Source organism: Camelus dromedarius, chromosome 9, assembly GCF_036321535.1.
Source record: "Camelus dromedarius isolate mCamDro1 chromosome 9, mCamDro1.pat, whole genome shotgun sequence".
NCBI lineage: Eukaryota > Metazoa > Chordata > Mammalia > Artiodactyla > Camelidae > Camelus > Camelus dromedarius.
Window position 1 is genome coordinate 2,793,295 of NC_087444.1, and position 22,290 is coordinate 2,815,584.

The following is a 22,290-nucleotide window of genomic DNA, read 5'->3' on the forward strand; positions in this document are numbered from 1 at the left end:
GAGATGAAATCATCCAATCAGATTCTGAGAGCCTAAAGAATAAAACATCACTTGCTCAAAGTCACTCAGTTGGAAAAAAATATTAAACTCAGGAAATTCTAACCCCTCAGATGTATTGCTTATCCAAAGCTGTATCTAAAATCATTTAGAAATCAAATACTTCAATTGAGCTGGTTTCATGGGCATGCAACCTGTGCAGTCACAAAAGTGCCCCACACGTGGTTTAATGCTCTCCTGTCTTCATCCTGAAATTCTTAATAATTTAACCTTTGAACTTATATTTTTATAAGGATAATGTAGCCTGTGCACGAACAGACAAGATGTAAGTATTCTCCATTCTTCGCTGCCGAATTTGCACGTAACTTTTTTAGATTTGCCCCATGAACAGAGAATTCTGGTGGAGACCCGCAGTGCCTGAGATTTCAGCAAGATGAAGAACAAACACAAGGTAAACGCGTTACGTCCACAACCAAGTGGGGCCTGACAGCCCTGAGGGGCTGTGCTTTACATTCAAACCAGAACTTGCTTTGAATGTAGGAAGCAAGCAATGGCATCCAAAGAAACACAAATAACTAAAAAATGCTATCATACCCTTTTTACTCGTGTTACTTCCCTGTATCAGCCAAGCACTTACACCGAAGATGACAGAAAGAATGGGAGAGAGAGCGACCTATAGTTCTTTTCCGTTCAGTTCTTCCTTACTCATCAGCAAGCTGAAGATAGTGCTTGTAGGATGTATGAACATCAAGAAGTGAAATAAAAACAGGCTGAGTTATTTTTCTGCAATATTTCCACTGTGCTGGTAAGGACAAAATATATATGCATGTATGAGCTACAATATATGAACTGTGTAATTTTGGTAATTCTGCATGCATTAGATGCTCTTATATTTGCATTTAAAACTGTCATTGTATAATACAAAGATGAACATTAAAATCTATGCTAATAATTTAAAGTTTTAATTTTTCTTTATTTAGAATAACATTAGCTATCAAATAAAAACACCACTGCAAATGCAGAAAGAGACCTTGAAGAAAGAAAAAAAAACTTTAGTACTGTTTTTGCGAACAGTTTTATTAAGATACAGGTCACAAAAATGAAATCCTGCCACTTGTGACAACATGGATGGATCTGGAAGGTGTTATGCTAAATGAAATAAGACAGAGAAAGACAAATACCGTATGATCTCACTTATACGTAGAATTGAAAACAAAACAAAGTGATACAAACCTCCAGTTATAAAATAAATAAGCCACAGGGATGTACTATACAGCGTAAGGAATATGGTCAATAATATTGTAATAACTTTGTGTGGGGACAGATGGTTACTAGACTTATGAAGGTGATCATTTCATCATGTATGCAAATGTCAAATCAGTATGTAGTACACCTGAAACTGGCATCATATGGTATGTCAACTATACTTCAATTAAAAAGAACATGAATGTGCCAATGAGTGTGTATATGTCCATGAATGACTGAAAAATTGTGCTGAACACTGGAATTTGACACAACATTGTAAAATAATTATAAATCAATAAAAAATGTTAAAAAAAAAAGAATATGAACACACACACAAATTGTATAGTTCACATACCATACCAGTTACATTACAATTCGGAAGCGTCGAATTCAATGGTTTTTCAGTATATTCGCAGACAGGTTTAATCATCACTACGATCAATTCTAGAACATTTTCATCACCTCAAGAAGAAAACCCCTCTCCTTACCCTTGCAGGTGCCTCTCCCTCACCCATCCCCAGGCAACCACTAACTTACTTTCCTCCCCTGTAGATTTTCCTCTTCTGGATATTTCATATGAAGAGGATGATATAATATGTGGTCTTGTTGTGACTGGCTTCTTTTACTTAGCACATTGCTTTCCAGGTTTATTCATGTTGTACCGTGTGTAATATCTCCTTCCTTTTTATAGCCAAATACTCTTCCACTGTATGGACAGACCACCGCTGTTTATCCATTTATCAGCTGATGGACATTTGGGTTGTTTCCATTTGTTGACTATTAAGTATAATGCTGTTATAAACATTATATGTTAGTACTTTTTATGTCATTTTTTCCCTGCTTTTTGCACAAAGGAACCTGTACCTCCCCCTCCCTGTGTTGGCAAACTATGCAGCCAGCCCTGATGTCAACTCACTCAGTTCAAGAAATACTTGTTAGGTGTCTACTCCGTCCGAGGCATTACAGTGACAGCGCCTGCCCTTCAGTGGGCTACAGTGCAGTAGGAAAGTATAAATCAAACACATGTTATATTTGGATCATTAATTTCAAAGAAATTATAATATTAAAAAAGTACTTTGCACTAACACACTTCAACACATAAAGTACAGTTAGAGCTGGCTAGGGGCCTTCACCGTGGAAATGTGCTCCAGCTTCTGGCATCAGCATTAGTCAACTTCATGAAAATACTGCTTCCCTGAGGGATGACAGATGGAGAGCCTTTTCCCTAAAGGAAGCAGGAAAAAGCAGACATGCTGAGAAGGACCAGGGAGACCCAGACTCCGAAGCTGCCAGGTGCCTCTGTCCACCGAAGATCGGGCAGAAAGGATTTAAGTTTTGGTGAAAGCCAGTATAGTGACTTTATTTGATTTTGTCTTTCTGTTGTGACTAATGTTTGCCATTAAAATAAATCACAGCTGACTGGTGAATAGTTCATATGAAAAGAAGGCTAGGACACTCGTCTGAACCAAAAAGTACCTCTATGACTTAGGAGTAAGAACAAGCCTGAAGGGCCTTTAATGCTTCAGAATTGAATAGAGTAGGCGGGGATGGAGGAAGGGTGGTCTCCAGGACACCCCTGAATAAGATTCCTGGGTTCCCTGCATTATAGACGTGGAAAAGGAAAAAAAATCTTACGAGAAATGAACACATAACAAACAACCCACTTTGGGTTTTGTTTTGTTTTGTTTTTACTTTTTTATGGGTATATACAGATTGACTCTAATGAAAAAGTATAGGAAAAAAGAAATACTGTTAAAACAAAGAGAAAGCCAAAAAGGAATGCTGTTCATCTAACTGCTGATTCATCACCTATTTATACTGTGAGCCTGCTCTATGGTACGGAAAATACGTGGTTCTTTCTTTTCAAGGAGCCCAGGCTAAAAGGGAGGAACTACTCTATAGCTAAATAAATTACACTGTGAGCAACTGAAACATAGAAATATGAAAAAGAAAAAGGGGGGGAGCACAGAAGGAACTTTCAGTTCTGGCACGAATGGGATGACTATCTAGAACATCTGAACTGGTCTTTGAAGGGTGAGGAGGAGCTCACTGTGAAAACAGGGCAAGAGGCTCACCCCTGCACGGCGGAAGAGCCAGGGCTGTGGAAGAGTGTGCTCCGCTTGGGGACGGTGCCTGGACTACGGGCTGGAGAGGGGGTGTGAATCAGGGAGATGCAGGAGGGAGTTCTGACTTCAGCCTAAGAGCTTAGGAATGTTGCCTTTGTCCTGTGGAATCAGGGGTGTTTTAAGAACAGGAATGATATGGGAAGATGCATATTTTAAACTGACAAATTTGGGCTGCAAGAGAGTAAGAATCTTTGAAGGGAGAAGAAAATGGAGGCTCAGAGACCATTCAGATTAGGGAAGAAAATATGGGAGTGTGATAGGACATGAGCAATGAGAAGGAAAAGAAAAAGATCCGAGAGGCATTTCAAGGTAAAATAAAAAAGATTTAAAGGGGGAGGGTATAGCTCTAGTGGTTTAGCATGCGTGAGGTTCTGGGTTCAATCCTCAGTACCTTCTCTAAGAATAAATAAACAAATAAACCTAATTACTCCCCCCCGCCAAAAAAAAAAAAAAAAAAAGAGAGAGAGATTTAGGGATCAGCTGCATATAACTCAAATGCAAAAGCTGAAAGCTGTGTTGTAGGTCCTACCTAAAAGTCCTCACCCATGAGACATTTACAGTCAAGTTGAGAAGGCAGGACAGTTATGTGCGTGCGCGCACACACACACACTCACACACACACACACGTGCCCACAGTCCAGCAAACAAACAATAGTCTAAGACGTAAATGACAAGAATCATTTATTCTGACTGGTACGTGAAGATACTTCGTGTCTGATGAATGAATGAATGAATGACTGTTTGGCAAACGCTGTGAGAATTCAGAGGCGCACAACAGGTACTGTCAGGCACGATGAGTACAGGCTTTGGGCTCAGGCCTTTCTTCAGATCTCCACATGGCCACTCAGCAGCAGGGAGAACTGGGGCGAGTTATTTAATTTTCCTAAGCTTCATTCTCCTCATCTGTAAAGTAGGCATAATAATCCCTCAAAGTGTTGATGTGAGGAAAGTAAAAGTACTGCATGTACAGGGCCCAGCTCGTAGTGTGATCAAGAAATGATAACGATGCTAAAATTACATTTACGAGGCCTTGGAGATGGTCACGGAAGACTTTGCCAAGGAAGCAGAGCTTTGTAGGACTCGAACTGAATTCTATAGAAAGGGTAGATTCTACACAGGCAATGGGAGAGCACGGAGTTTATTACAGTCATGAAGAGTGGTACAAGCAATATACAGAATAAAACAAGGCACAGTCATAAACCAGTTCCTTGTGCTTCTTTTCTGTACTCCCGTAACAGTCTGTCCACATGGGGTCTTTAAAGTCTGACTCCTTCACTCCTTGAAAGCAAGAAATGTGTCATTTACAGCTGTCACCGTATTCTCAGTACCCAGCATAATGCCTGGTACACAGTAGGCACTCAAATGGTGTTGAACAAGTGGAGAAATAAACAGATCTCCACGGAGCTTGGTGTCCACGACAAGATTAATCAGAGATGGACTTTGTGGGGCAATGTCACTCATACACATCTTATCTACAGGATATCTTTTTTCTTTTATGTGGTAGCTATTTTTATTTGAGTCACAACTGGAGGATGGTTTTACATCCTTGGCAACATAAAGGCAGCAGCTTGCTTCTTTTCTGGCATAGAACTTAAAAGAATACTTCAAAGTATATTTAAAAGGAAGTTAAAATCCATTGGAAAAATAGAACTATAGCTTCCCTCACTAGTTATTAATAGACTCTAGAACAGATCACTGAGCAATTTCTTATAGTGGCATACAGTCCTAAGATAAAAGTGCAATCAACTTTCTAACACTTTCTTTATATAGCTTTTAAAAAACACTTTCTATAAATAACCTTAACTTAAATGAGAAATATTGTTATAACGTATAAAATGATCTTTTTGCTCTCTTTATAGTATCACTATTTATCTTGAACACAGTCTTGATTAAAATTATAGCCTTACTTTTCATGAAACTAAAAATTTAAGTTCTCTAAAATATACTTTAAAAAGGTAGCATGGATAATGGAGGTGCAGGCTCCCCTCTGCCTCTCCTTGGCACCCTAGTAGTAATCAAAACAGCAACTTCCTTTCTTCTCATTTCCATTTTAAAAAGTTATCCAATCAATTTTCTACATCAGTACATTGACCACTCCTCATTGTTTTTACAGCTGCATAGTATTTCATTTATGGACACACCACTGTTTATTTAACCATTTCTCTAGAAGATCAGTGGGTTTCATAAGGGGAACGGGAAAGATTTTGTCCCCAGCTCTCACCCCAGGAGACATTGGCAATGTCTGCAGTCATTTTGGTTTAGAAGGGAGAAGGCTACTGGCATCTAGTGTGCAGACACCAGGGACGCTGCTGAACATCCTACAAAGCCCAGGGCAGCCCCACAACAAAGAATTACCTAGTCCAAAGTATCAGCACTGAGACTGAGAAATCCTGCTGCAGACGGACACTCAGGCTCTTCCCAGTCTTGGCTAGTACAAACAATTCTTCAGCAAATAACCTTGTAAATTTGTTGCTTTGTATACATGCAAATATATTTTTAGGATAAACTGCCAGAAGTGAGATTGCTGGGTCAAAGAATAAATGTAATTGAAATGCCTTCCAAATGCCCTCCAAGGAGTTGTGGGTTTTATACTCCCAACAGCATTTTATTTATTTCCATAATCTCATCAGCAGAGTGTGTAGCCAAGCTTTTGCTTTTTAACAATCTGAGAGGTTTAAAGCTAGCTTTAATTTACACTTATCTTATGGTAGCATCTTGTTTATATACTTAAGGCCATTTGAATTTCGTTTTCTGTTGCCTAAGTGTGAGATTTAGACAGTTATCTAAATAATTGATGGGGTTTTCAGAGGAAGGGACTTGGACAACGACTCCCTCTACAGTGTCACGCAAGAAACCACCATGGATGGAGGGCAGAATCAGAGAACTTTGTTCTCTTTTCTGGGAATCAAAAATTCTATTTTTACTTGAACTATCAAGATGAGATAATCAACAAAGATTGGTGACAGGACTCTGCCTGTTGCTGGATTATTGCCTGCTTGACAATGGAATTTCTAGAAAGTGAATTCCATGAGAATGCAAAAATCCATGAAGACAGTGACTCTGGTGTTTTTATTCATTAATGTATCCCCAGAATCTAGAATAGTGTTTGGTGCATAGTTGGGTCAATAAACAGTTGTTTGAATGAATGGATAATCTGCAAACTGTGTCATAGGGATATGGGGAAAGGAATGGACAGAAAAAAACAAGAAAAAGGCCTAGAAAAAAAGAATTTGTTGATTGGGACTGGGGTGTTAAGGGTAAGGAAGCAGTAAAGAAGACCTAAGAGGTTTAGCCAGCTGGTGACTTTAGGAATTGTGGCCGCGCTGACATAAATGGGGAAGTCAGAACGGTGTCTAGTTAGAAGAATTAATTTGTGGTCAAGCTGAGTTAGAGGAAATGACAGGATATCCAAGTGGTAATACTCAAAAGGCAGAGGAGGGATAGAGTTGGAGGTATTGATTTGGAAGACATTTGTGAAGAGGGTTGATATTTCAATCGTGCATGAGATCTTTGAAAGACAGAATATTGAATGAGATGTTTGCCAGGAAGAAGTTTATCTTTAAAACTTTTTTGAGAAATAAGTGAGCTGAACTCATTAATAAAATAAGTCCCTGCTCCATCAGCTAATCTCACTTTCTTATATTTTTCAAGTTCCCTCTCTCAAATGGCACCTTTCTCTAATCAATAAACGTGCTCAAATATCTCAAGTACTAATAATATTCTCCATCACTCCCCTGGTGACCTGCCTATCTCCTCTTCAAGCCCACAGGATCTCACCTTTCCAAGGTATCAAAGGTTTTCCCAAATAAAGAGGAGTTCTGATGCCAGGTGGTGACATTTTAAAACTTTAAAAGTTATATCACCAGTATTTCTTTATTTCAATATGCTTTTATAATTCCCTATTTTATAAATTATTTTGAATTATATTTTAAATTGAATGCTTCTTGATGACTTAGCAAGAAATGTATTACTCTCAACACTAAAAGCCTACTAACATTAAACTGTAGAATTTAATATTTCAGGAATGTTTCTTGCAGACAATCCCATTGAAGTTTCCACTTGGTTCAAAAGTCATCTTGTGAAAGCAGGGAAGTAAAGCAGAGTTTTGCTTAAAGCCTGATAATCATGAATTGAAGTGTTTATTATCTTCTATATTTCTAGCACCATATAACAGAGCAAAGCAAAGTTGATTAATACATATTTCCTACCTCCCAGGAAGTCAAAGATTAGTGAAGGAAATAAGCAAAACATGTAACTAATGACAATATAAACCACACTGTGTTGTGGTTTTTCCCGTTTTTAAAGTCCTAATTGTGGTTATAAGCCAATGCTCAATTAATGCAAGGGTTGAGTCAGAGGTAGCGTCACAAAACTAGTAACATTTTCTCTTGACATTAAAAGACAAATAAGATATAGAAAGATGAGCTGGAGGGCAAGGGCATTCCAGGCAGAGGGCACAGCGTGATAAAAGGCAGAGAGGTCAGTGAAAACACAGCCCACTCGTCTGATGTGCCTGTAATGGCAAGCGGAAGTGGGACAGAGCATAGCAGACGTACAGCCAAGAGAGCACCGCAGGGACAGTGGGTGTTTTAGTGGGAGAAGGGGAGGAAATAATGATAGGTGATAAGTAACAGGTGAAGGTATGGAAGTGGATGAACTAGTTTAGGAAAACTAAACTAGAGAATAAAAAGGAGAAGGACTGAGGAAGGGGTGTCGTAGTTATTACTTAAGGGTAGAAGAAGAGGAACCAGCAAACTGACAGGTAGAAAATCCACCAGAAAAGTATTGAGGTTTGAAGATTCATATTATCTTACTTCCTTTTTTAATCTTAAAAAATTACTGGACATCACTTTTTAGAGTGATTTTAGGTTTACAGAAAAACTGAGTAGCAAGTACAGAGTTTCTATATACTCCCTTCCCTAATCCCTGAGTTTCCCCTACTATCAGCATCTTGCATTGGGGCGGGACATTTGTTAACACTGACGAACCAGTGCCAGCACATTAGTACTTACTCAAGTCCATAGTCTACATGAGAATTCAGTCTTTGTGCTGCACAATTCTGTGTTTTCTAAATTATACTTCTCGATGTTCTTCCTCACTGTAGAGATGTATCTTGATAGTTGAGTTTTTTCATCTCTTATTCTTCCTGATGGTGATGTTTATAATTAGTCATATTTTAAACATGTTTTGAAATTAATAGATCTTTTCTTGAAAATGAGAATTACAGACCTGTCTCCTCTGTCTCTACTTCTGGTTTCACGAAGCTGTTTATTGGTCGTCCAAAAGAGGCATTGGAAAAGAAAACACTCGCAAACATATCTAATCACACTTCTAGTATTTTCTACTTCCTATTTATTTATTTATTTATTTTGGGGGGGGAGTAATCATTTATTTAATTTATTTATTTAGGTAGAGGCCCAGGGGATTGAACCCAGGACCTCACCCACGCTACGCAGGCGTTCTACCACTGAGCTACACCCTCCCTCCTTTCTACTTCCAATTTAAATGAACCATGGGTGTCACCTTTCTTTCTTTCTTTTTAAAGAAGTATTTTATATGGGACTATGGACACCAAATGTTAATGGTGTTTATATCCATGTAGATTATGAACAATGTTTTATGCTTTAAACTTTCCTATATTTTTCCAGAAATAACATCAATATTTTATAATTGGATAAATATGTGTTAAATTATTGGCTTGTATAAAAATTTTTTTTTTGCTTTTGTGATAAAACAGAGGAAAAATCTAATATTATAGCACAATGAAAAAATGTTATACATTAACAAAGGAACACTTTTTATAGACGTCCTTAGAGAGAAAAGGAAAATTAAGGCCAAAGCAAAAGTCATGTCATGACTTAAAAGCCTTTTACTTCCAAAGATACAAAATCTATTCATTTAGACAGTGGGACTTTTGTCCATTAGAGTACCAAATATTCTGAATGGGTAGAAGGATTCCAGCTGTAAACTGACCGACTTCTGTGTTCTAAAAGCAGTTAAGGGTTTATACCCTTAAGACTTCTCGTGTTACAGCAATTAAGGTTGTGGAAAACATATAGAACAGATTGTGTTTCACTCTCTGAGTGAAACAGCTTGCGTGGCTTGTTGAAGGTGAGTTAATACTGTGGGAATCCTTATTCCATTCACAACTCTGAATATGGACTTATGGTATTTATACATCTAGAGTTTAAGTGATCACTCTCGTCACCATCTGCACATGGATAATTTTTACCCTAAGAGCTATTGGTTCCAATGTATTGTTTTGACATCATACACTGTAATTGATTTAAACAGAAGTAAATACCACAACAGTTGGTGCTCTAAAACAAAATTCAGCCCAATAATTTCCACATTACTGTGAAATCTAATATACTCTTCACTCACACTCAGTGAACTACGCAGTCAGAGTGAAAGGCAGGAAAGAAAGGAGATCCACGTAGACATCGTCCTCACCCACTTGACAAAAATCCTGAATGAAATCGACTGAGACTCTGGAGTTCAATTTAAGAAAGTTACATAGACCTAGAGTTCTCAAAATTCATCAAATTATGTCTTTTGCCTGCCATTTATGGCCTCATTTCCCATTTCTGTTCTGTGTCTTTTTAATTATGGTATAGTATAACTTGTTTAAAATTTTTTCATGGACTGAAGATTCAAAAACAAAACTAAACAATTTAAATGTAGAATTTCTTGGGATTATAGATGTAATCTAAAAAATATAAGGATAGGATATGGGCAATCTGTATAGTTTTTGACATTTTAGAAATTTTAATAACAGCCAAGGCATAGGTACCAAACAATCAAATTCCAGCTACAAAGGATTGTTTGAAGACTCATTTAAAAAATTTAATGAACAGCTTCTCATAAACATTAATACCTTCCACCAGTTTTAAAAAAAAGGGTGGGGGGAAGCATATGGATTATACAAGAGGATTATTTTTAGACATAATTGGTATTATTTATTTATAAGTTTGTATTTCTAAATATCATTATAATTGAAGTTTTATGTTGAGTAGTTTAATCAAAATCTGTCCAAAGGTGGAAAGAGAAAATGTCCTGATAAATTTCTGTACTGATTAATTCCTAACCGTAGTGGTGATGCATACTGACCTGGCTCTAAAATAATCAGAAACGATTGGGTCAATATTATTGTAATTATCTAATTCTGAAAGTTCACACACACACGGCTGGCTCTAATACCCCTTGAATATGTCTGTAGTTCATCAAGGAGTTTTGACCTGTTCTAACAACAACAACAAAAATGAAAACAGTTCAGTTGTCAAGGAACCCAATAAGAGAGGCACGAGACGTTTACATTCCTCCAGTGCCACTATATGTCAGACATTCTGCTAGGCATTTTACATGAGTTTCTTACTTAATAAAAATTCTATGAGTAATATATGATTAGCCCATTTCACAGATGAAGAAAAATGAGATTTAAAGGGGGCATGCAGGTGACATTCAGCTCTTTTTTGTGATGAAAACCCAAACTCATGCGGATGAATTAGACGAAGCTGCTGTAAGGCGGTGAGGCTGGGGAGAATATGTCAAATACCTTTCAGCACGAATAAATGTTTGGTGACATTTCTTTAAAATGTATTTAGAGGATAATGTAAGTCATCATTAATTGCTCCTGTAAGATCCTAATCTTCAAGTCATTACAGACAACACAGCACCAAAGATTGGGCCTCATCAAAAATTAGATGTAAAACTAAACTGAAAACACTGCTTTCCACACCTGCTCTACCCTATTCTGCTTACTTCAACTCTAGAAATAAATAATGGAATCAAGGAAGGCCCAGCTGAAATTGACTGACTTGTTCAAGGGAAAATGGCACTTGAAGTTTTTTAGGTTAAAAATACAGATTTATCCATCCTCAAGTCACTTTTTGTGAAATGCTGGTCTAGACTCTGGAGTATGATGGCAAGAAAGATAAATATGCTCACTCATCTCTTATCTAGTCATTCATGAGACAAACATCAAACGCTGTACAGATGCTAGAAATCAAAGATGACAAAGGTATCTTTTAGACACTGCCCGACTAGACATCCCCGCCGTTTCACTCTGACTTGGGATATGAACACAGACCTGTGCCCGGTTCTCCCTGTTCCCTTGGGCTTGGAAAAGAAATTCCTTATTGTTGCATTGGTTTTCCTCAATCCCTGTCCTAGATCATCCTCCTATCCCTTAGGGGAAGGCTGGTTATAAAAGCTTTGTTGTCCCCATTTCTCATTTCAGCTGGCCTGGGCTTTATTGAGAAAAATGTCTGATATGTGTTGAAATCTAAGATCAAAGTCCCTATGTCAACTTCAAAACCTTGCGGAAATGACAGTAACAAAACCTATCCCTGTCCCTAGCCCTTGCTATTTATCTAGAGTGAAATATTTCAGTCAGGCCTTGGGACAGACAAGATGGCACACGAAGACAATAAATCCACAGTACAATTTCTAAAAAATGCATTTGATAAAATATGGCCAATTTAATGAATATAAACTCAATTTATGTTAATAAGCTCCTAATGGGAAATATATGGACCTTTGAAATAAGATATTAATATAGTAACTACAGTAGAAGTAGAGATTAGAACTAGCCTAGTGGTGGCAGAAAATCCCAGAGGGTTGGGCCCCTCCCTTACCAAGGTCAGTCCTGCCCCAGGCACAGGAGAAGAATGAGGGCACATGCACCACATACTTTCTAACTCTGGCTTCAATTCGAAATCCACTGAGCCAGAGACCTGGATTTGGCCATCTTTTTATCCCTATAGTTATCATAATTTATTTTTCTGGCCAGGAGTACCTCTCATACATCTGCCCCTATTAGATAACCTGAATTTTTTGCTAAAGACAGAGTTTGTCACGAGTTTGGTCCTCTGGGAAGCAGACTCTGAGATGGAAATTAGCATGCAGGAAGTTTATTATGGAGTCTCTTGAAATCAACACCTGTGGGGGAAGGGAAGAAAGAATTGGGCAGAGGGAGAATTTGGCTTCAATGTATCCTCAGCAAGGTTTCAGCTGAGTCGGTGGGAAGGTCTGAAGTTAAGATAATCCTTCAAACTTGTCTCCAGTTGAAGCAACGGGGCCTGAAGGTCAATGCTGAAAACGTTTTGTTGTGCTGGTTGGCCATTTGTAGATTACCTTTGGAGAAATTTCTTTTAAAAAAATTGGGTGGGAGGGTATAGCCCAGTGGTAGAGCACATGCTTAGCATGCACAGTCCTGGGTTCAATCCCCAGGACCTCCATTAAAAGTAAATAAATAAATAAACCTAATTCCTTCTTCCTCCCCCAAAATAAAATAAAAAAAGTATTAGAAAAGATTACTCATTTAAAAAAATCAGTAACGTTTAATCTCTTTGTTTTACTGAAGAGGAAGTGAAAGATCATAAAGTTATTTTCTCAAGACTGCACACATAAAATCTGAGCAGGGTTTACAATGTTTCATTTCTACCTTCTTTCTTAAATGACCCTGGACCATTGATACAACCAAGTATCACAAGGCCTTGGCACAAGCCATTCCAGAGCCTAAAGAATTAGACTTAAAAGTCAAGTAGGGACTTAAAAGTCTTACTCTATTAAGAATGAACTCATGTGTTTTCAAGCAAATTATTTTCAGGAGAGTCTCCAGAGTCCTTTCTCAAAATGACTTTAGGTTTCACAACTAAACTTGTGAATTTTAAGCAGAAGAAAAAAATAAAGCTGTTGAAGGGTCAAAATAGATGTGTGACAAAGGAAATATAAGGCATTATCATCAGTAAATATGTTTCTTGGTTTAACACAATATTTGCCCTATGCTAGAAAGTGAATACTTAATTTTAAGAGAACCAAATTATAATTTTTCAGGCTCTTTTTCAAAAGTAATTTTTCCTTTGAGTTTTATTGAGATATAATTGGCATGCAGTACTGTATAAATTTAAGGTATATAGTATAATGATTTTATTTACATACATCATGGAATTATTTACCACAATATATTTAGTGAACAGCCATCATCTCATATAGACCCAAAATAAAAGAAAAAGAAAAAAATTTTCCCTTGTTCTGTGAACTCTTACGACTTACTCTCAACAACTCTCACACGTAAGATTCGGCAGCGCTAATTAAATTTGTCATGTTGTATGCTATGTCCCTAGTACTTATTTATCTTATAGCTGGAAGTTTGTAGATTTTTACCACCTTTAGCCAGTTCTCCTTTCCACCATCCTCGCTTCTGATAACACAAATCTGATCTCTTTTCTTAGGAGTTTGTTTCTGAAGTATAATTGACCCACAACACTATGTTAGTTCCTGGTGCACAACACAGTGATTTGATATTTCTATACATTTCAAAACGATCATCACAATAAGTCACCTGACACTATACAAAAATATTACATCATTATTGAAGATACTCCCCACACTGTACACTTATTCCTATGCCTCATTTATTTTGTAACTGAAAGTTTGTACCTCTTAATCTCCCTCACCTATTTCTCTTGTCCCGTTACCCACCTCCCCTCTGGAAACCACCTATTTGTTCTCTGTATCTATGACTCTGTTTCTGCTTCATTATGTTTGTTCACTTGTTTTATTTTTTAGATTCCACATATAAGTGAAATTATACGGTATTTGTCTTTCTCTGTCTTACTTAACTTAACATAATACTATCTGAGTCCATCCTTGTTTTCACAAATGGCAATTTTTTTTCCTTTTTATGGCTGAGTATTCCATTGTGTGTGTGTGTGTGTATGTGTGTAAACACCACATCTTCTTTATCCATTCATTCTTCTATTGATGGCCGCTTAGATTGCTTCTATATCTTGGCTATTGTAAATAATGCTGCAATGAACATAGGGGTACATATATTATTTTGAATTAGTATTTTTGTTTTCTTCGGAAATCTACCCAGGAGTAAATTGCTGGACTGTATGGTAGTTCTATTTTTGAGTATCCTCCCTACTGTTTTCCATAGTGGCTGTACCAATTTACATCCCCACCAACAGTGCAAAAGGGTTCCCTTTTCTCCACATCCTCACCAACACTTGTTATCCGTTTCCTTTTGATAATAGCCATTTTGACAGGTATGAGAGGATAGCTCATTGTAGTTTTGATTATTTACATTTCCCTGATGATTAGTGATGTTGAGCATCTTTTCATGTGCCTGTTGGCTATCTATATATGTCTTCTTCGGAAAAATGTCTATTCAGGTCTTCTGCCTGTTTTTAATCAAGTTGGTTGTTTTTTTGATGTTGAGTTGTATGAGTTCTTTGTCTGTTTTGGATATTAACCCCTTATCAAAAGATCATTTGCAAATATCTTCTCCCATTCAGTAGGCAGTCTTTTTGTTTAGTTGAGTGTTTCCTTTGCTGTGCAAAAGCTTTTCAGTTTGATCTAGTTTTCCCTGCCTGAGGAGACATATCCAAAAAAATATTGCTAAGGCCAATGTCAAAGAGTATACTGTTTATGTTTTCTGGAGAAATTTCTATTCAGATCCTTTGCTCATTTTCAGTTAGGTTGTTGATATTTTTTATAAAAATTGTGAGAGTTCTTTATATATATACACTGGATAAAAGTCTTTATCAGGTATATGATTTCCAAATATTTTCTCCCATTCACTTTCTTGACAGTGCCCTTTGAAGTATAATTTTTTTTCATGTTGATATAGCCCAATTTATCTATTTTTTCTTTGCTTGTGCTATTGGTATCATATCTAAGAGAACATTATCTAGTCCAAGGTCACAGGTATGTTTTCTTCTAAGAGTTTTACAGTTTTAGCTCTTACATTCACATCTTTGTTTTTAGCTATTTTTTATACATGAAGTGCAAGTAACAATTCAACACAGACAACAGCCTATACACTGTAACACTTGCCAAAACCCAGAGCAATCCAGTGAGATCTAGAGGCTTAAAGAGAGAGTTTCTCTACTAGAACCCCTGGCTGTGTGTACTGGAAAGAAAGAGCAGCTCGCAAACACTGCAGATTTCAGCAAAGCTGCCACATTCCATTTAATACCCTGAATACAGTCTGCAGAGATCTACGGGGTCCTGCGTGCACATAACACCCTCCGTTGCATGAGGACCTATACCACCTGCCGAGGGAAGGTACAGGTCTTCTAGGCTCAAAGAATAATGATGCTCACTCCCCCATGTTTGCACAGGTAGGTGACGGACTAGCCTGTCCCCAGGGCTCTAGATGTGTAAATCAGTGCAGGTAAACCGGATGGGGTGAAGGGGATGAAGAAACTTTTAGAGGTTAGATCAGATTTCAGGTTATGTGGATCGAATCTATTGGAGGTAACCTTTAGAAACTTTTGAAAGCAGAAGAGAAGAGAAGCATTTTAAGAGCTAAACTGCTGTGTGCTTAAGAAGAACCATTCGTGATGAAGTGTCCTGGCTAAACCTCAGCTGAAGAAGCCACTGATTCCATGGTTGTGTGCTTGGCTTGTGTCTAAGACAGATTTAGGCTGAAATAAAGAGTGAAGTTTAAAGCTAACTGAGTATCTTAACGATCTGGGACCCAGGTGTGACTAACTCAAGGAATAAAAGCTGAAGAATTAGCTTGTAAAGTTTAATAAACTAAATTAAACAGGTTGAATTTAGGTTGCTCTGCAATTGTAGTCTGCCTACTTTTATACTGTTTGTACCCCAAGATTTCCTAATAGAAGAGCAAAGTAGTTTTATTGTTTAATCAACCAATCTCGCTGTGTTGAGAAGGAATAACTGATAAGTTTTAAGCTTTCGGTAAAATACGGGAAATTTTCCATTATTTCCTTAGTGAAAAATGGGCATGTGTGAGCAACAACACCCATTCATTTACTCATTCAACAAATATTCATTGATCATATGTGTGACAAGGCACTGTTCTAGGCACTAGGGTATCACAGTAAATAAAACAGTGTCTTAACTCTCATGGAGTTTATATTCTAGTGTGGAAGACAGATAATAAAAATGTATTTTCAAATGGTGATAAATGCTTTGAAGCAAAAAAGGGAGCAGACTGAGAAGTTCTGTTCAATATAGGGAGGTAATGAAGGTACAACGGCTCTGTTAATATTGACAATCCTTATAACTGTTGTCCAATAAAATTATCAACCATCAAGCACTTTCGTGGTGCCTACCAGAATAATAATAGCAATATTTGAGCACTTCTAGTGCCAGGCATTATTTAACTTATCCTTACAACAAATCGGAGGTAGGTACTATTATTATTTCTAACTTACAGTAAATGAAGCTGAGCCTTAGAGAGGCTATTTCAGTTATCTATTGCTGTGCAACAAAACGTCTCAAAACTTGCCAGCCTTAAACAACAACTTATTTGCTCATAATTCTGCAGTTCGGTCAGGGCTCGATGGGGACAGTTCATCAGCTCCATGTGGTACCAGCTAAGGTAGCTTGACTGGAGCTGGAGTACGCACTTCCAAGGTGGCCTCACCAACGTGGGTGGCAAGCTGGGGCTGTCAACTGGAAGCTTAGGTGGCACTGCTGGCAGGGGACCTCATTTACCTTCCATGTGGCTTCTCCAAATAGCAAAGCTGGGTACTTCAGACTTCTTAAATGGCCACTAGCTTCCCCCAGCGCACAAATGGCGGAGCTGCCAGGCCTTCTTAACCTTGGCTCAGAAGCCCCACAATATTGATTTGGCCATATTCCATTTGCTAAAGGTCACAAAGCCAACCTAGACTCAAGTGGAGGGATGACGCAGGGGCATGAATGCCAGGAGGCGTGTCTCCCTGGGGCTCCCAATAAATTGACTACCACAGTTTGCCCTTCAGCCTCCAGTGATTTATGTCCCTCCTATATGCAAAAGAATACATATCCTGACACTTCCAGAAGCCTTTCTCCACTCTTACCCGGGCTCAACATCCAGGACCTGCCTGGAATTTAATTCATGGTACTACCCCTTGCCCATAAGCTTAAGCAGAATCACTCATTCGCCTTAATTCCTCTCACCTTCTCCTTCCATTTCAACCAAGCAACCTGTATCGTTGACTTTACTTCCTAAACATCTCCCTAATCCCTAACCCTAAGCCTAGTCAATCCACTTTGTTCCTTTTCTACCTCCTCAGCTCTTAGCTACCATAATCTACCTGAGCGACCGTGAAACTGGCAAACAGTCCCCATCATTCATTCTCTCTCTTTAAACACCTGTATTATGGTATGATTCCTGTACAATAAATAACACATATTTCAGATATACGATTTGATAAGTTTTGATAGATGTACGCATCAATTAAACCACCACCACAATCAACATAGCTAACATTTCCATCACTCCCCAAGAGGTACAAAAGTCCAATCCCCAGTTTCTTCTTTCCCGCTCCCTTTAACCCCCTCCATCACTCTCCCTTGTGCTTCCTTAATTCAGCGATTTTCAACTAGGGGTGACTCTGCCCCTCGGGAACATTTGGCAATGTCTGGAGACCTTGGTTGCCTCAACTCCATGTGTGGGCACTACGTACAGTGTGGAGGTGCCAAGGATGCTGCTAAACATCCTACAACGCACAGGACAGCCCCCCGCCCCCCAACAAAGAATTACCCATCCCAAAATGTCGATAGTGCTGAGGTTGAGAAATCCTGTGGTCTTTTCTTCACCAAGTAACCAGACGTCTTTTTCAAATGCAATCATGTTAACACCCTGCTGAGGCTCTTCCTACTGATTTTAGGTTAAGAATGCGAACCGCTTTTTTCTGGCCCATAGCATCCTCTGTAGGGTAGCCCCACCAGCCTCTTCAGCTCCAGCTTGTGCACTGACCTCTGCTTTCCGTGCTCCAGCCACATGGGTCTTCTTCCTTCAGTCCCATACATACTGCATCTCACTATAGGACCTCACACACCCTCTGTCAGCAATGCTCTCCCTCTTAATGTGCGTCCCTCTCGGCCCTACCCTGACCCTAACTCTAGCTCTAACGGAGGAATGACTACAGCAACTATTGATTTTTTTACCATCTTTATAATTTTGCCTTTTCTACAGTGGTTGGGGGAAGCTGGCAGATGAATGACATCCAGAGGTTCCATATTGATGATTCTGGAGTGCTGAGTGAGGCCATTAAATATACCTGTCTGCTCTCAACTCATTATACAGAATTGTTTAAAAAAGGCATAATGGAACCCAGTGCGGGAGGAGTGCAGCTGAAGGGAGCAGTGAGGTGGGAGCCTGGCTCTGCTGGCCTGAGAGATGCACTGGGCAGTGCAGGCCCTGGTGGCCCCAGGCTTCTGGTGCTCCCTCCGTGGAAACAGTGATCCCGTCAGAAACAGAGATTTCCTGGGTCTTAGTTAACATTACCCGGCCTTCCAACCACTGGCCTGGCTGCCTAAAGAGGAGGAGTATGACCCTCAACTTGGTCGTTGAGGACTTTACCTCAGGAGAGGAGAGAAGCCGGACTGGTGGAGCGGCAGCTGTCTGTGCCATCCTGGCCGCAGCGAGCCTGCGTGGCACCTACTGTGTTGTGCAGCTGGGGGGGTTATTAACGTGTTGAGTCCTGTTTGGTGATGGGGCCCTGGTATCTTTAATGTAATTGTCAAAACAGCCTGCAGCAAGGGGAGAGGTCTCTAGTATCACACTTGGCTATGCCTTGTGGCTCCTTTTTGGGAGGCATTTTCAGTAAAAAATAAAAGGGGTGAATCTCTGTACTGTCACAAACAAACAAAACCACACATCTGATTAACTCCTATTCACCTAGAGATCACAGTTTTTTTTTAATATTTTATTCATTTATCATTGTATTATTTATTTTATTCTGGTGGGAAGGTAGCTAATTAGCTTACTTTTAGAGGTGGTACTGGGGATTGAGCCTGTGACTTCATGCATGCTAGGCATGTGCTCTACCACTCGAGCTATACCCTCTCCCCTTAGAGAACATGGTTCTAACATCTCTTCCTTAGGGAAGACTTCCTTAGCTCTCCAGGCTAGGTATAAACTCCCATAGACCTATGAAGCTTTCATTCACAGTAGTATGTAATTATGCACTTGTGTCAATATTTCACTAGTATCTGGCCCCCCCACCCCACACACTACACTGAAATGCCAAGAGGCCCAGTGACCCCAGTTCCTAGTGCAATGGCTGACATATAATATATACTCAATAACGTTTTTATTAATAGATTTTAATTTTTAGAAGGTTTAGGTTTATAGAAAAATTGAGCTAATAGTACAGAGAGTTACCATATAATTATCCTCTCTCTATTATGTCTTTAGTGTGGCACATTTGTTGCAATTAATGAAACAATATTGAAATGTTAACTGAAGTCTGTAGTTCACATTCAGTTTGTGTTGTATAGTTCTTTGGGATTTGACAGTTGAATCATGTTTCATCAGTCCCAAATTCCCTGTGCTCTTCCTATTCATTTCTCCCTCTCTCTCCTCCTTAGCCCCTGGCAACTATTGATTTTTTACCATCTCTATAATTTTGCCTTTTCCAGAACATCATATTGTTGAACTCATACAGTATGTAGCCTTTTCAGACTGGCTTTTTTCACTTAGCAATATGCATTTAAGTTTCCTCCATGTCTTTTCATGGCTTCATAGCTCACTTCTTTTTATCACTGAATAATATTCCACTGTATAGATGTACCATAGTTTGTCCATTCACCTGTTGAAGGACATATTAGTTTCTTCTTGTTTTGCTACAAACATATATAAACATTCATGTGCAAGTTTTTGTGTGAACATATTTATTTGGGTAAACACCTAAGATTGTGACCCATAGATTATATGGTAAGATTATATCTAATTTTGTAAGAAATTGCCAAACTGTCTTCCAAAGTGCCTGTTCCATTCTCCAGCAATGATGAGAGCTTCTGTTGCTCTATATCATCACCAGCATTTGGTGCTATCAGCATTTTGGAGTTTAGCCATTCTAATGGTGTGTAGTATTATCTCATTGTTTTAATTTCCCTAATGACATATGATGTTGAGCATCTTTCCACATGCTTTATTTGCCATCTGTATATTTTCTTTGGTAAGATATTTGTTCAGGTTTTTTGCCCATTTTAATTAGGTTGTTTGATTTCTTATTGTTGATCTTAAAATGTTCATTGTATTTTCTGGCTATATGCTTTAGTGGATATGTGTTTTTCAAATATTTTCTCCCAATCATTGTTTTGTTTTTCATTCTCTTAATGGTGTCTTATGCAGAATGACACTAATTTTCATAAAGTTCACCTTAATCAATTTTTTAGTTCACGGAACACGGTATTGGGGTTGCATCTAAAAATGAACTGCCAAACCCAAATCACATAGACTGTCTCCTATATTACCTTCTGGAAGTTTCATAGTTTTGCATTGTACCTCTCTGTTTGCACTTAATAGTATTTGCTAGATAAATTAAGGAAGGCTAATAGTAATAGAAATGGAATAGAGGAATTTAGGTGGGAAGAAAGTTACTGCTTCTATAGATTTTGAAGGCATCAGCATAAGATTAATAGTTAAACCCTGTTGGGAACTCATCCAGAGAACTAAGTTACCGGTTAAGAGATAGTTGAGACAGCCAGCTGATCAAAAGGCAGAATTCAGGGTAGACCAAGAGCAAGCAGGGCAGAAGAGACACAAAGATCTAGTTCACAGATCAGAATTTCAGGAGAGGCAGTCCAGTACCCTGGAGAGCTCCCAAAGAGCGTACGTTTTGATAGCCTGGGAGCTCTCAAACACTGCTAGCTAACAGTATCTACATTTTCTCATGGGTTACGTGACCAGAAACCTATATCACTGCACTGCATGAGTTTTAACAAATCTTTTAAACATTACAAGAGTAGAAAAATTAGGAAATAGGGAGAAATATAAAGAAGAAAAGAAATCTTACCACATAGAGATAATCATTAACTAATGACAATGGTGACATAAAATACACAAATGGACACTATTCATTCCTGTCTTTTGTCAACAACCCTTCAAATACTCCAATTTAATGTGCACATTTTGTGCAATTAAATTTTAATACCTAATATTATTTAATTAAATACATTCTGATTCAGTTATAACTATTATTTGTGCCAAGCTCTTGTTCCTGGCACAGGAGAAACAGGGAAGAGCACCAGTGACGCAAACTGGATCGGAGTGCAGTGTGTACTGTCCCGTCCAGCATCAGCCCTCCCCTTACTGCACTCTGGATGCACTTCCTGCTGCATACAAGACATCTCGTTTTCATATTCCATGTGCACCTTAAACTCAGTTAGTTTACCCCTCAAATTGTTCAACAACCACCTTATCCAATCTTTGCAAAAAAAAGAAGGGAAAGAAGAAAGGAAGGAGGGAAGAAGAAACAAAGAAATACAGTCATCGTTTCTCATTTCACTCAAGCCACAAACCTCAAAGATTATCCTCGAATCGATTCATCCTTTCACCTATCTCTTTAGTGACTTCCAAGTTTTGTTAGTGTCACCTCTCTGAAGTTTCTTCTTTCCTCTCTGTTCAAGCCTTCACCCATTACTCACCTGGACAGTTGCAGTGGCCTCTTTATTCACAGTATTTCTCATTTTGAATCCAATTTCCACACTACCACCAGAGAGGTATTTCCGCAGGATGGATTTATTTTAAATCCTCTGATGGTTCTCCTATTTCTATGTAGGATAGTGGTTAAAGAGTAGAGTCCAGAGTCAAACAAAACTGGATTCAAATCTGCACTTACTGTTGTGTGACCATGGACAATTTGCTTATCTTCTGTGTATCTCCGTTGCTTTATAAGTAAAATAAGAATTAATAATATCTTCCTCATAGGGTTTTGAGGAATATTAAATAAAGTAACATATATAAAGTACTTTTTCACACATCTTAGCAGACAGTGAACATTCAATACATATTATTATTATTATCATTATCATTATTATTATATAATGGAAGTTCAAACTTTATTGCATGTTAGTAGACTCAAAATATTTTGACAGCCCAGAATAGCAACCCCTTCTTTGGGAAAACATCTTCTCTTCCACACCAGTTGTGCCTCTTGTACTGGCA